At 32.4% G+C, this 9597-nt stretch overlaps 1 long non-coding RNA gene across 1 annotated transcript; it reads left to right on the top strand.

Moving 5' to 3' along the window:
- Nucleotides 1-5238: 5238 nt before the first annotated feature.
- LOC107785425 (uncharacterized) lies at nucleotides 5239-9121 on the top strand. The gene is made up of 3 exons (XR_012707385.1): nucleotides 5239-5715; nucleotides 6723-6766; nucleotides 8778-9121. It is a non-coding gene; the product is annotated as an uncharacterized LOC107785425 (long non-coding RNA).
- Nucleotides 9122-9597: the final 476 nt, after the last annotated feature.

Here is a 9597-nt window from a genome sequence, read left to right as displayed (position 1 = left end):
ATAGTAGGTTGGTTACAATTTTTATCATGTTATCAATTGATGCTTATTATAGAAATTTATCTGTAATTATCATTTAAGTGACTCGTTTGTAAATATTTTTTTATAATGTCGCTACATTAAATTTAAACTATTTATAAGCTGATTAACTATATCGTAAAATTAATACTACTGCAAAACAGTAATCAATTAGTAATCAGAAGTATTCCTGGTACTTATATAGTTATATTGCTAACTATTTTTAGTACTATAGTACCTATTTATGGAAAAGGAGAGTAACTTTTTGCAGAATGACATCGCTGGGAAGTTGTTGAAGTTTGTTGCTGTGTTGGGTAATTCTTGAAGCTACTAGGAAAATGTCTGCAGGAGAATCTGAGACCCAGACATGGTAAAACATAGGAAAATGACCGACGGTGTAAATAACTTAACTTACATTTACTGGTACTACGAATTTTTTAATAGAAGTTAAACGGATAAAACAATCACAAATATATCTCTACGATAAACATTAATTCTTAATAGCTTTAAGTTATTACACTAACAGTATAAAAAAGTTTTACACTAGTATTAAAATATAATCAACTATATTAGGTTATTACTTTATTTCCAGTTAGCTTAGTAAGCTTGTTATAGAAAGTTATCTATTGTTATTTGTCAACTTAAGATGATGTAAAATATCTATATACGGTTAATTCCCATAACTTAAACTCATATGTAAAATGATAAAGATTATAATTGACTTGCTATCACTGATTAAAAGTTTCAAGTTTTATGTATGTCGAGCACAAAACACAACAAGAAATTGATGCTTGCTATCGTCTCCATAGAGATTGAATTTAAATGATGTTTGAGTAATTTCTAGTTTAACGCCATTTAGGATGATCAACACTTGATTTGAGTGATTTTGAACTAAAATTAACTATTAAAATTAAATTAATTAACAATTAATCAAGGAAAGACAAGATTTGAGCAACACTGAAATAACCAATCGGAGAAATAAGGGTCGTGAAAGGATAGGTGCAAGATAGCTTTTCGAGATCTAACTCTAGTTCAGTTCACTCTAATATTCTAATGATTCTCACGAATTCATTTAATGATTAGTTCAAACATGTAACCAAGACTCCTCTCTCGATTAAATCTTAACTCTACGAGGTGAATTAATATAAAGCCATGTGAAAATATGCAAGAATACGTTAATGGAGTCTTTAGAAAAACGTCTCTCGAATATTCTCCTAACTTGATTTAGTCAACAATTCAACAAGCTCTTTCAATTACTTAAAAGAATCACTAAATTAAACCAAAGTAGATTGTAACGACCCGATCGGTCGTTTTACTTTTTAGATCTCCGTTCCCCTAATTAAGACTCCCCGTATATATTTTTAATATTTTATAACTTGCGGGAATGGTTGATTTAGGTTTGGAAGGGTTCGGGTTAAAATCGGAACAATTAGTTCCTTAATAGTGGCCTATGATGGCCAAGTTTGACTTGAGACAATATTTGAGTAAATGACTTTGGAACCAGGATTTGATGGTTCAAATAAGGTCGTATGACGTGTGTTCGAATCGGATTTCGGGTAATCCGGGAGCATTTCGACGCTTAATGTTGAAAGTTGGTTCATTGAAGGTTTTCTAGTTCTTTAAATTTGGTTTGGAGTTATCAAGGTCCGTTTGGGATTCCGAGCTTGAGTATAGTTCCGTATGATGATTTATGACTTGTACGCAAAATTTGAGGTGATTCCGGGTAGTACAAGTATTATTCAGCACGTTCAGAGCTAGTTGAGAAGTTTGAAGTTTATAAGTTGATTCGATTTGGTTTTGAGGTGCGATTCTTAGTTTTTATATTGTTTTATGCATTCCGAGGATTTGAGTAGGTCCGTATTATATTTATGGACTTATTGGTGCAGTTGGACGGGGTCCCCGAGTGGTTCGGGTATGTTTCGGACCGCCCGGAGCTAGTCCAAAACTTCTGCACTTGCTGGTTCTGGTTTCCTTCTTCGCGAACGCGGAGATTTTCTCGCGTTCGCGATGAAGGAATAAGACTGGATGAGGTTTTGTTCTACACGTTCATGAAGGAGAGCTCGCGATCGCAATGCTCTGGGCCATTGTTTATCGCGTTCTCATACTTGTGCCCACGTTCGCGTAGAAGAAGTTAGGTTTGGGGGTCGCTAGCCAATTGTCCTTCGCGTTCGTGAAGGTAGGGTCGCGTTCACGAAGATTTGGTCAGGCACGCCTTCGTGATCGCAGGGCCTTCTTCGCGTACGCGAAACACATTTTCTGGGGCCTGGGCAATTTGTCATTGCAATAGCGAGGCCTCTTCCGCGATCACAAAGAAGGAACCATGGGTAGAGACTTTATTAAAATGGGACTTTGGCCTCTTTTGTTTATTTCTCTCATCTTGTGGCCAATTTTGGAGCTTTTTAGAGAGGGATTTTCGCCTAGCATTTTGAGGTAAGTGTATTCTAGACAATGTGAGTTTAATACATAGATTATGGGTAGATCTTAACATGGAAATTATAAAAAAAAAAGTATTTTGTTGAAAAATATAGATTTTGATAAAAAGGGGATTAGACCACGAAAATGGTTGTTGAATTGAGTAGAAATTATATATTTGTGTTCGTGAGGTTGTGGGTAACAATTACTTACAAAAATTTCTGGAATCCGAGCATGTGAGCCCGTGTGTAAATTTTAGGAATCTTCTAAATTGTGTGGGTAATTACTCTAATAGTTAAATTATGAACTTTTGAGAAATTATTAATTAGTTTGTACAACCTTTGTCTAGTTTCGGATTATTTGGCATCGACTTGAGGCTTTTAGAGTGATTTGTTGACCGAAAAGTAAACTTGAGAACGAGGCAAGTCTCTTGCCTAACCTTGTAAGAGGGAATTAACCCCATAGGTGTTTAAATTGTTATTTGCTACTAGTTATGAGTGCTACATACGCACGAGGTGACGAGAGTCCGTGCGTAGCTAAAATTCATGTTATGTCGGGTAGACATAAGCCTTTATTATGCTATTATTTGCACTATTTGAACTCAACTTGCTTCTTTAATTGCTTGAATTAATAAGTAAAAATTGGTTAAATATTATGTTAAATCGAGCTTCATTACTTATAGATTTGGTGAAATATTTAATTATTGATGGAAATTTATATTCTTTGGTGGGTTTACCTTGGAGTTGTAAATACATAATTTGTAATCTGAAGAGTTTTCTTATTCCTGCGGATTGGGCGGAACGCCTCGGCAATATTTATATATATTATGGGATGCATCCATAGATTGGGGCATACGACCTCGGTAGTGTATGTACACGATTATTATGGAACGGGCCGTAGACCCGGCATAACTCGTGCGTATTGTCACTCGCAGTCCTATTATACTTGATATGTCTTTCATGACTTGAAAATTTATAAATACATGTTGGCCCCTTACTTGTTGAGATTAGCATGTGATAGTTGGAGATTTTAATTGTTATTTTGTTAAAGGATCATTTAGTTGTTGCCTCTTATTCCATTATTGATGTTGCGCATGCCTATTTAATATTCTTGCACATTATGTATATTGCCCATTATTAAGTGTCGATGTCGACCCCTCGTCACTACTTCTTCGAGGTTAGACTAGATACTTACTGGGTATATGTTGTTTATGTACTCACGCTACACTTCTGCACATATTGTGCAGGTTCTGAGGCAGGTGCATCTGGAGTTCGTTTGGGCGTGCATCCGCATTACCTGGAGGCGTAGTGGTGAGCTGTTTGTTATGCTCTGTTCTGCAGCACCCGGAACCTTCTATTGTTATGTTTTATCATTTTTGTCTATTTTGTTTCAGACAGTAGTTTTTAGAGAGTTTTTGTATATTCTATTAGATTCTCGTGCACTTTTGACACCGAATTTTGGAAGTTCTAGTGAACACTCATGGGTTTTGATTATTTATTTTGCTATCTTACTTTCACGTTTAGTTTATGCTTTACATTACTACGTTCACTTACTATTTGTTTTCTTATTAAGTGCAAAAAAGAAACCCCAAAGACTTTAAAAATATTAAAATAAATAATTAAATGGGTAGTTCACCGTTGGCTTGCCTAGCGATGACATTGGGCGCTATCACGACCTATAATAAAAATTGGGTTGTGACACAGATAATGCAAGGATAATCACCTAAAATATTCATCTTTCGATTAAATAATTCGGTGAACAAACTTGCAATCAATTCAAAGCTCAATAAATGAATTCATGCAGACAACTAGAGTTAAAATTCACAAATATCAATCGAAATACCATAACAGTCAAACCTTAAAGTAAACTACTCCATAATCATGGAAAAAGTCCTCACAAAGAAAGTTAAAGATTAAAAAAATATGAATTCAATCCAAACTTGGGTGTTGAGTTGAGGAAAGAATGATGAATTCTTGTGTTTTAGAGTCTCCAATGCTCTTCTAATCTTTCGTAGGTCAAAAGTCCCAACAAAAATGTATTTTTGATATATTTATACCATGTATAAGCGGGTCCGGACGAAACTATCCTTTCTAAGCCAAAACGGGAAAACACTCTAAGAAAATTATACAGGTGCGACGCCCCATGCGCCGCGCCAATGGAAAAGTTCAGAGAGCAGATTTTTTTCACTTTGCAGGAATTTTGCACTATCACCTTGTGCCTCGCGGCGTGGTAGTGCAGTTTTCTTAGAGTAATTTTTTCTCACTTTTTAATATCCAGACTTGGTCCTTGACTCCCGAACGTGATCTCGACTTAATTTCTTGAGCTTCTACTCAGACTTCAAAGCTCCAAATTATCCATTTTAGCTCCAAACTTAATCATCCATTTTAGCTCCAAGCTTACTTCTTCACTCGAAATCATATCCTACACGGCATAACACACGTAATAAGTATAAAGTACTAGCAATTAGACTCAATTACAATCAAAGTATAGCAATTAGAGTGTGAAATATAATTAAAAACATGAGTTCCTAGTTTATCATCAATTTACTGATAACCAGAATCGCTAATAATCGTCGGTTAACCATATGACGGTGAATTTGTTCCCGGGCCTTGTACACACTGCCCGTCAAACTATGGGAGTTGGCTATGCCCGAAGTGTAAAAAATATTTACATAATCAGATTAACTTTAAAGTAATTACAAAATACCTTTATTATATAGTAATTGATAACCCAACAAACATAGTAACAAACCTGCTATTACATGCCAAACTACACGGGTATAAAAGGACTTTAATTATATATACTGATAATATGAGTTCTACATTATCCATGTGTATAAGATTGTAAATTTTTTCTTTCTACCTTCTTTCTGCATTTTCCCACTATTTCTTCTACTTTCTTAACTACACAGTCTTTCTCTCTATCTCTAGTCTTTGCTCTCTTCAGTCATCCTCAATTTTTTCTGCTAAAAACTCACAGTATACAACTACTCCACCACTTGTACAGAAATCTTGGATATATCCCAAAAAGAAAATCTTATTTGTTGAATGATCAAAGTAATTATCAGATATGTATTTATCAGATCTTGATTTAATCTTGGGATAATTTGTCTTAATATCACTATATAATATATCTTTGTGGTCATCATTTGATCTCCAATGGAGTACTACTGCAGTTTTAGATGGAGGATTATTATACAGAAAAAGCTCCTTCTCTTTTTTGCAATCTCTTTCTTCTTTCTCTCAGTTTTTGCAGGCTACAACACCCTCAAATCTACAAGTCTCTTGGGTAAGTTTCTGCTTAATTTCATAGTTAAACATACACTTATCAGATAGTCAGTAGAGTCAGAATTTTCCTTAAAGATAGTCTGAAATATAAAGAAGTAACCCATGAATAAGTTAAAGGGGATTAATCAAGATATATGTAGTATATATACATAATTTTTTTGACTTATTTACACGTTAAATTTCCGGTGAAAAAGGTGTCGGTTAACTCCCTTTGAACAAGGGTAGCTCTGCCCATATACTCCTTCCGTTCATTTTCACGTTTCGCTTTTCCAAGGTAAAAATGCGTAAACTTTGACCAACGTTTTAATATGTTTTTATATCGTATTGATATGAAAAATATTATAAATTATAATACTTTTCGCATAGTTTTCGAATATTTAAATTATAACTTTAAAATATTAAGAAAATTTAATGCAATTTAGTTTCAATGATTAGTCCAATTGACTTTGAAAAGCGAAATATGACAAATAAAAGTCAGAGGAGTAATAAATAATATAGAATTTAAGTATCTTTATATGATAAGTGTAACTTTCTTTCAGTTTCTTAATTATTCTCGAGCGAAGTTTTATTGGAAAAATGACGTTGTATAACTACTCTCTAATTATTAGCTATTTTTAATATATATATATATATATAATATAAAAAATTATATAAATTTTATATACTTTTGCTGATAAACCGTATATAAATAATTTTGATCGCTGGTTAAAAGTGATCTTACCCAAGTTTATTGACAATAAGATATTTTTGTTATTAATGCTACATTATTGTTATTAGTGCTAACAATGCAATTTAACATGTACTGTGATGTTACTTGCTTTATTTTGTCGGGTTGCTAATTTTATTGATTTATTAGTAGTTATCTTTGATTATTATTAAGATGGCATGATAGTTTATAATTTTTTATTTTATATTTTTAATGTTTATAGATGTTAAACATTAATTAGTTATGGCTAAGTGTAAATTTTCTTTTTTGACTTCATGCTCTTTTCATTTTCATCTTTGCAGAAATCAATTTTGCGTTCGCTGCTAAAGCTGATTTTTCCTTTCAGGTCTGTTCTTAACTGACTATATTTAATTTCCTAACTATGGTCAGAGTAGAATTTTAGTTATATACACAAATTTAATTGCAATTTCTTTTATTTATGTTAGTATATTTACTTTAGGTTTATTATGTATTTGAAGCCGCTTTAGTCTTTTTAGTGTTCATGCACCCGTTAAAAATGTAAAAATGATAATAGTAGTAATTGTTGTATATATAGAGATTTTAGTGCGTTAATTAGTACTATCAAGTTATTTATCCTAATAATTCACATTTTACTACAGACAATTATGTGTACCCATTTAGCATAAACAATAATCTATTTAGGTTTGGTTACCTAATCGGGAATATCTTAGTGGGCGTTTGGACATAAGAATTGTAAAATTCTGAAAAAAGTTAATTTTTTTTCAAGTGAAAATGGTATTAGAAAATTAAAGTTGTATTTGGACATAAATATAATTTTGAGTTGTTTTTAAATATTTGTGAGTGATCTGAATAAAAATTTTGAAAAACAACTTTTTGGAGTTTAATAAATTTTCAAAAAATTCCAAAGTTTTTCTTCAAGTGAAAGTTGAAAATTTTATGGCCAGACACTTATTTTCATATTTTGAGAAAAAGTAAAAAAAAAATCGTGGCCAAATGGGCTCTTTGTATTTGAAATTTAGAGTTGTGTTTGGACATAAATTTTAGTTTGGGTTGTTTTTGAAGTTTTGTGAGTAATTTTAGTGAAAATTTTGAAAAATAACTTTTTATAGTGTTTCAAATTTTCGAAAATTTTCAAATGCATCTTCAAGTGAAAATTAGAAATTTTATGAACAAACGTTAATTTTGAAAAAAGTAATTTTTTTTAGAAAAATCTTCCATCAAATTTTATGTCCAAACGGGCACTTAGTATTATCTATCTCAAATATATATTTTACTTTACTTGTCTATTATATAAAATATATAAATTTTAATTTTTACTTGTCTAATTTAGCAAATTAAGATAAAAATAATTTTTTTCCTATTTTACTTTTATCATTATCTATCCATTCTTTAAATTATTTTAGACTTTTTGAAATGTTATCATTATTATAAATAACATGGTTCCCAAAAAGTTAAATTTTTTAATTACTTAAAAAATTATAACTCAGAAATTTTCCCCTTGCTTTTTCCAATGATCAAGTCCATCCAACAATAGGAAAAGTCAAGGCGTGCACGCTAACATCTAGATGAAAGACACAGTCTTAATTTGTCCTCATCTTAATCGGTCTTCTTGTCTTCAAAACTTCAACCGGCGCATTCAACGGAACCATGTTCCTATCTTTCTTCGTAATTGTTTAGTACGGCAGTAGTTTCGTGTATAAAGTATTTTGTATTTACGTCGGGTCGTATTTTACAGGGTGTGACGTAGATAGTCTATCGTAATATAAATATTAATGACGACTTCTATGATTCGATCTCGTGACTTATAGGTCACACATAGACAATTTTATTATTGTTTCAAGGCTCCCCTTCTGCTTCATTATCATCTATATCGGATAACTTTTTTTATATATAATGTTTATATTAAACTAATACACACACACACACACACACACACACACACACATATATATATATATATATATATATATATATATATATATATATATATATATATATATATATATATATATTAGCCCGAGGCCATAGGTTAACTAGTGACATTTTGAGTTACTGATCACCTAAAAATACTAAAGAAAAAAATAGAGTTATCGTGTTTGTATATGAACTTCACCTAGAAAAAAATTGTGAAAGTTGAAAATTCATGACCGAAGCAATTCTTTACTTGAAATACTCGTAAAAAATCAATTTTATATTTCACTAGTATTTTAAATATTTGAAATTCAAAAACTAATAACTAAACCACCATTTGCATAAATTGAATTGTAATAATATTTGATGCCCAAATGTGAAGATTCTTTCTATCATGTTAGAAATTATCTCTCTTTTTTTATTTTTTATTTATGTGAACAATACCTTGATGTTTATTGAGGCAGAAATTAAACACGGGAAGTACTACAAGGAGGATTTTAGGCGGACTCGGGTCATCGCCGCCGCGGTGCATGTCAAAATGCGGCAGATGCACGCCATGCCGGCCGATCCACGTGGCGGTGCCGCCAGGGACTCCGGTGACTACGGAGTACTACCCAGAAGCTTGGAGGTGCAAATGTGGAAACAAGTTGTACATGCCCTAGTTATTCATGCATGCATATATTGCAAAAGCATATGTCAAGGTCTCACTTGTTACGTTTATTGACTAGCTAGGAATAGCAACAGAACTAATACACTCTCTCACTCTATGTTATGAGGAAATGATAGTGATAGTATGATTTACAGTATTTATCTGTTTTATGTGTTCATAAATTGTCTGCCAACGTTAAATTTGTTTTCCAATTTTTTTTTTGTTTTTTTTTTTTTTTGGAGTTACTTGGCTGATTGCATGGCTCGGTCATCGGAGAGAGAAGACCGTGGAGCAACGGTAAACTTATTTTCGTGTGACTTATAAATTATGGGTTCGAGCCAAGAAATTAGTCATTAATGCTTGTATCAGATTAGGCTACCTACATCACATCCGACCCCTTTGAGTTAGAGAGCGGGAATTTGAAGTTTATGGGTTCTGAATGTCTCTGAACCCATAATTTATTTTTGTCACTAGGTTCGCAATTGAATATTTATACATACTTAATGAATTTTCTTATGCAAATATAGGGTCTAAACAAAAGTTATTGGATTCATTCGAACATGTAACTAAAGTGGTAGCTCCGCCCCTGCTTTGGGTATGGTCCTTCCCCAAATCCTGCATCAACGCCGGTGTTT

This window comes from Nicotiana tabacum, chromosome 3, assembly GCF_000715075.1.
Source record: "Nicotiana tabacum cultivar K326 chromosome 3, ASM71507v2, whole genome shotgun sequence".
In the NCBI taxonomy this organism is placed as follows: Eukaryota; Viridiplantae; Streptophyta; class Magnoliopsida; order Solanales; family Solanaceae; genus Nicotiana; species Nicotiana tabacum.
This window is presented reverse-complemented; position numbering and strand designations above follow the sequence as displayed.